Source organism: Carcharodon carcharias, chromosome 12 (genome assembly GCF_017639515.1).
Source record: "Carcharodon carcharias isolate sCarCar2 chromosome 12, sCarCar2.pri, whole genome shotgun sequence".
NCBI classification, from domain to species: Eukaryota; Metazoa; Chordata; class Chondrichthyes; order Lamniformes; family Lamnidae; genus Carcharodon; species Carcharodon carcharias.
Genome location: NC_054478.1, coordinates 34,003,299 through 34,009,633, shown reverse-complemented (window position 1 = coordinate 34,009,633; position 6,335 = coordinate 34,003,299). Strand labels below are relative to the sequence as shown.

The 6,335-nt window shown below is 43.8% G+C and overlaps 1 long non-coding RNA gene across 1 annotated transcript; it reads left to right on the top strand.

Moving 5' to 3' along the window:
- Positions 1-289: 289 nt before the first annotated feature.
- Positions 290-5,399, top strand: LOC121285160. The gene is made up of 2 exons (XR_005944607.1): positions 290-580; positions 3,917-5,399. It is a non-coding gene; the product is annotated as an uncharacterized LOC121285160 (long non-coding RNA).
- The last annotated feature ends 936 nt before the right edge of the window (positions 5,400-6,335 follow it).

Genomic DNA, 6,335 nt, shown 5'->3' with positions numbered 1-6,335 from the left:
GTTTCTGAGTAATTCCCAAGGAAGAGATCCCGTTGCATTACATCATTTTTAGTTTTTTTTTAATGGTTATTTGCTTTGCCCCAAAATTATTTTTTCACCTTCGCCATTTATTCGAATCAGGGCTGCTGACATTTAGGATAAGAACATAAAATATTAGTGCAGAGCTGACACGGATGAATCTGCTGGTGAAAAATGTGATGCTAAAATTAAAATTGTCGGGAGTTTTGTTCATTTGGAAAACATATGAGGCAGCACCACCCCCCACCCCACCCCCACCCCCGCTGTGAACTAACCGTGGGCTAGAGTGATGGGGTTGGGGTTTTCAGCCCGCAGTCCAGGAACCCGGTGTGCGGATCTTTTCCTGGGTCCCGACCCCAAACTGGGAAGCGATTTTTTTTACATGCGATGTCCCTAACCGGGCTGGGAGCTAAGCTCGATGCTCAATTAGTGATGCTGAACTGCGGCCCGGAGACGAGGAGGAATCTCATGAGCAGACAGTGGTCATGATTGGGCTTGCCATTGCCTTGCAGAATGGAGCGCAGGGCCAGCAGCCTCATGGGCCAAACAAGGGTCTAAAAAGGTCAGTTATTTTATTGATCCGCTCGGCTCAAGCGACGGCAACTTTGTTCCACTGCTTGGCCACTTCAGCTAGAATGCCCGCTCCTTTCAAAACTTTAACAAAGTCAGCAGCACCGATTCATACCGCTCGACCCCCGACAGCTGTGCACCAATGTGCCCCTGACAGTTTAGTTCTTCATATTCCCGGCTTTGAAAATTTCCTCCTGTTCCTGTGAAGCCCAGTGACAAACTCTTCAAGGAGCTCAACAGGCTGTCAATTGGAGGTGAGGGGGTTGCCAGCGTCCCCCACCCCCTACACCAACCCCCCACTCCCCACCCCCGCCCGCCACACCACCCTCACTTTCAAAATTGTATGTATTCTGGAAGGGTTGGAAGATAAAAATCAAAGACTGCATATTGGCAGCCTGGTTGATTAAACTTGTTAGCTGCAAATGCACTGACCTTTGTTAAATTTGGATACCATGGTGAAGGATATAGTCCAGAAGATCACCATTAGAAACAGTAAGTGAAAATATCTCTGGAGTAGAGAAGACTAAGAGGAGACTTAGAGTTTTTTTTAATTATTTGATAGAATAAATAGGGAAAGGTTATTTCCTGTTTTTTTGAGAGTCAATGACAAGTGTCATTGTCCACTTAGTCTTCTCTACTCCAGAAATACTTTCATTTACTCTTTCTCATGGTGATCTTCTGGACTATATCCTTCACCATGGTATCCAAATTTAACAAAGGTTAGTGCATCTGTTAGCGCACAAAAGATTAATATACAAGATAAGATCACTTGGAGTTAGGGGTAATATATTAACTTGGAGAGAAGACCGGCTAACCAACAGAAAGCAGAGAGTCGGGATAAATGGGTCTTTTTCTGGGTGGCAAGCTGTAACTAGTGGGGTGCCACAGGGTTCGGTCCTTGGGCCCCAACTATTTACAATCTATATTAATGACTTGGATTCAGGGATAGAAGGTACTGTAGCTAAATTTGCAGATGACACCAAAATAGGTGGGAAAGTGGGTTGCAATAAAGAAATAAGAAATTTACAAGTGAATGTGGATAGGTTAGGTGAATGAGCCAAAATTTGACAAATGGAGTTTAACGTGGATAAGTATGAGTTCCATTTTGGTTGGAAGAATAAAATGGCGACTTATTATTTAAATGGAGAGAAACTTCAGTGCAGAGGGATCTGGGTGTCCTCGTGCATGAATCGCTGAAAGCTAGTATGCAGGTACAGCAGGTAATAAGGAAGGCAAATGGAATTTTGGCATTTATTGCTAAAGGAATAGAATGTAAAAATAGGGAAGTGTTGTTGCAACTGTACAAGGCATTGGTGAGACCACACCTGGGGCACTGTGCACAGTTTTGGTCCCCTTACTTGAGGAAGGATTTAGTTGCATTGGAGATGGTTCAGAGGAGGTTCACTGGATTGATTCCAGAGATGCGGGGCTTGTCTTATGAGGAGAGATTGAGCAGTTTAGGCCTATACTCACTAGAGTTTAGAAGGATGAGAGGAGATCTAATTGAGGTATATAAGATGCTAAAGGGGATAGACAAAGTAGATGTGGAGCAGATGTTTCCCCTTGTGGGGCATTCTAGAATGAGAGGCCATAGTTTTAGGCTAAGGGGTGGTAGATTTAAATCAGAGATGAGGAGGAATTACTTTTGTCAAAGTGCTGTGAACCTGTGGAATTCACTACCTCAGAGTGCAGTGGATGCCGGGTGCTGAATAAATTTAAGGAGGAGGTAGGCAGATTTTTAATTAGTAACAGGTTATAGAAACATAGAAACTAGGAGCAGGAGTAGACCATTCGGTCCTTCAAGCCTGCTCCACCTTTCATTATGATCATGGCTGATCATCCAATTCAATAGCCTGCTCCCGCTTTCTCCCCATACCCTTTGATCCCTTTCACCCCAAGAGCTAATCTAACTCCTTAAAAGCATACATAGAAACGATAGGTTATGGGGAGGGGGTGGGAAATTGGAGTTGAGGCCGAGATGAGATCAGCCATGATCATATTGAATGGCAGGACAGGATCGAGGGGCTGAATTGCCTATCCATGCTCCTTGTTCTTAGGTTCTTATGTTCTTAAATTTATCACTAAGACAGTGGAGCAACAGTTTAGGATAAATATCTTTACATAGAGGGCTATGTAAAGCTTTACTACTGGGAATGGTTGAGATAGAGAGCATTGCTTCTTTTAATGGAAAATTATATATATGAAGGATAGACTAATATACGGCTATAAGGGCAGAATAGGATTGTTTTTGGATGGATCTTGTGAAGAGCCAGGACAAGCAAGATGGGCCAAAAAAGGCTGCTCTTGTGCCATAAACCTCTGTGGTTCTATCACAGTATGCAAGCTAATGTCACTGGTATTTACAGAATGACCAAAAAATTGAAATGTTTTAAATGGCCAAAATGGACAAATTGGATTACACACATAGGGCTGAATTTTAAATGGGCAGGCATGCACCCAATACAATCAGCGTGAAATCTTATGAGATGACATCAGGCGAGCATCCCAACATCATCGCGCACACGTGATATTTTGCTCAGCAGGTGCGTGCAAACTTCGGAAGCACGCCCGCCGACAATTAAGAAGGCAGTTAAGCCCACTAACGGCGCAGTTGCCTGCTATTTTTCGTCGCCCATCCAACCTTAAGGTTGGAGGACGGGCGAATCAGCCAGGCAACCTTGACATTTTTCATTAAGCCTTGTGCAAGGGCGGAATGAGGTTCCCGTTATGAAATAAAATAAAAATAATAATCTGTGGGCAGTGTTTTTATCATCTAGATTTTCAGGCGCCTGATTGTGATGCTCAACATCTTTTTTTCTGCTCTTTAAAACTTTCTTGGAACACTTTCGGGTCTGCAGCTCGTTGAGGCAGCTCTCTGCCTTCAGGGAGCATTCTCTCAGCGCTCACCTGTGTCCATGTTGACATCATCACTCACCTACCTCCTGCCCCCATCCCGGATGCGCTTTTCAGTGCGCGCTTCATGCTGGCTGACCGTTAATTGGTCAGCCAGTGTGAAATCGCGGTCTGGGGCCCATCGCGGCCGGTGGTCCATTTCCTGGCTGATTGCAGGCCCGCTAATCGTGCTCACCCACCAGGCTAAAAATTCAGGCCATAAAGTTCTTAATGGAGAAATATAATTAGGGAATTAAGCGAATTGGTTCTCAATATCAGATTAGCCTATTTAAATGTTTTAAATCAGTTTGAAAAGTAAATCAAACTGATCGGCACAGATGGACTGCAGCAGGAAGCTTTAAATGTGGAGCATCAACAATCAAATAGAATACAGAAAATATGTTAACAGATTGTTTCTGCTTATACTTGCCTCCAGGATGCAGCTTTGAACATTTGGAAGCCTTAACTCCAGCCCGAAGGCATCAGAGGGACAGGGCATGCACAAAGCTGGAGTATGAGTCTCATTTGATTATGATCGCCAAGCTGCCAGTGCTACTCGTGCTTTCTATTGGCAGAACATCAATGACTTGCCGGGAGGCCAGATCAATTTATGTGATCAGGTCCCATTTAAGTGTAGGATGCAAAACACTGCACTAATCGCGCAGCTTACAAGCAGCTCAACATCTGGGAAGGCAGGAAATCCATGCATTCACATGGGCCTGCAACCTTAATCGATCCACTCTTTTATTTCCTTTATCAATGCATTCCATTTTAAAAGGGGAGGACTGGAAAAATTGAGGGGATGAATGGTTCAACTTACTTCAGCATTGGAGACATTTAAGGAGGACAACCTGATTAAGCAGTTGAAGTTAAGAAAGTTTTAAGGCTCAAAGCTCCTAAACAATCCAGGGAAATGGAATATAGGACTCGGTTCCACTTTCCCTCATTTATAATCCCTTTAAGCATCTCAAGAAGTGAGCATCTCCTGATCTATGCAGCCTATAATTTGTCAGCAGGCTCAGGAAATAATTACGGTAATACTCACACAAGGATCATAACTGTGTTCAGAATCAGTCCCTGTTTGAACATATTCATCAGGCCAATTAGTTGTTTCCAGCAGGACATTGGTTCTTAAGTCCAGAAGTATAACTTGGTGGGGACAATGCAAGAATTGTATATCCTTCAGATTTTATGTCATTGGGTACATGTTTCTCTCCCTGTGTAATAAACCTGCATTTGCCTTTTATGTCGCTCCATTTTTTTAATGAGTGACTGTATCTTTTACCTGATCATACAAACACACAAATTAGCTGCAGGTGTATGCCTCTAGATTCCTTGAGCCTGCCCCGTCATTCAATAAGATCATAGCTGATCTGATTTCTCCACATTCCCATCTACCCATAACCTTTCACTCCCTTACTCATCAAGAATCGACCTCTGCTGTAAAAATATTCAAAGATTCTGCTTCCACTGAGTTTTCATGCATAGAGTTCCAAAGTCTCACAACCCTCTGAGAGAAAAAAATTCCCCTCATTTCTGTCTTAAATGGGTGACCTCTTAGTCTTAAATAGTGACCCCTGGTTCTAGGTTCTTCCATAAGAAGAAACATCCTCTCCACATCCACCCTGTCAAGACCCCTCAGGATCTTATATGTTTCAATCAAGTTACCTTTTACTCTAATAAACTCCAGCGGATACAAGCCTAGTCTGTCCAATCTTCCATCAAAAGACAACCCGCCCGTTCTAGGTATTAGGCTAGTAAACCTTCTCTGAACAGATTCCAATGCATTTACATTCTTCCTTAAATAAGGAGACCAATAATGTACACAGGACTCCAGATGTGGTCACATCAATGCCCTTTATAACTGAATCATAATACCTTTGTATTAAATTCCCCTTGCAATAAACAATAACATTCTATTTGCCTTCTTAATTTTTTTTATTCATTCATGGGATGTTGGCATCGCTGGCTTGGCCAGCATTTATTGCCCATCCCTAATCGCCCTTGATAAGGCAGTGATGAGCTGCCTTCTTGAACCACTGCAGTCCATGCAGTGTAGTTACACCCACAGTGCTATTACGGAGGGAGTTCCAGGATTTTGACCCAGCAACAGTAAAGGAGCGGCGATATGTTTCCAAGTCAGAATGGTGAGTGGCTTGGAGGGGAACGGAGGGGAACTTCCAGGCAGTGGTGTTCCCATGTATCTGCTGCCCTTGTCCTTCTACATGGTAGCGGTCGGGGGTTTGGAAGGTACTGTCTAAGGAGCCTTGGTGAGTTTCTTCAGTGCACCTTGCACATGGTGCACATTGATGCCACTGTGGTAGAGGGAGTAAATATTTGTGCACTGGGTACCAATCAAGCGAGCTGCTTTGTTCTGGATGGTGTCAAGCTTCTTGAGTGTTGTTGGAGCTGTACTCATCCAAGTAAGTAGAGAATATTCCATCACACCCCTGACCTGTGCCTTGTAGATGGTGGATACGCATTGGGGAGTCAGAGAATGAGTTACTCACTACAGAGTTCCTAGCCTCTGACCTGCTATTGTAGCCACAATATTTATATGGCTGGTCCAGTTCAGTTTCTAGTCAATGATATCCCCACGATTTTGATAGTGGAGAATTCAGCCATGGTAATGCCATTGAATGTCAAGCGGCGATGGCTAGATTCTCTCTTGTTGGAGGTGGTCATTGCCTGGCGCAAATGTTACTTGCCACTTGTCAGCCCAAGCCTGGATGTTGTCCGGGTCTTCCTGCATTTGGACATGGACTGCTTCAGTATCTGAGTCATGAATGGTGCTGAACATTGTGCAATCATGAGTGAACATCTCCACTTCTGACCTTATGATGGAAGGAAGGTCA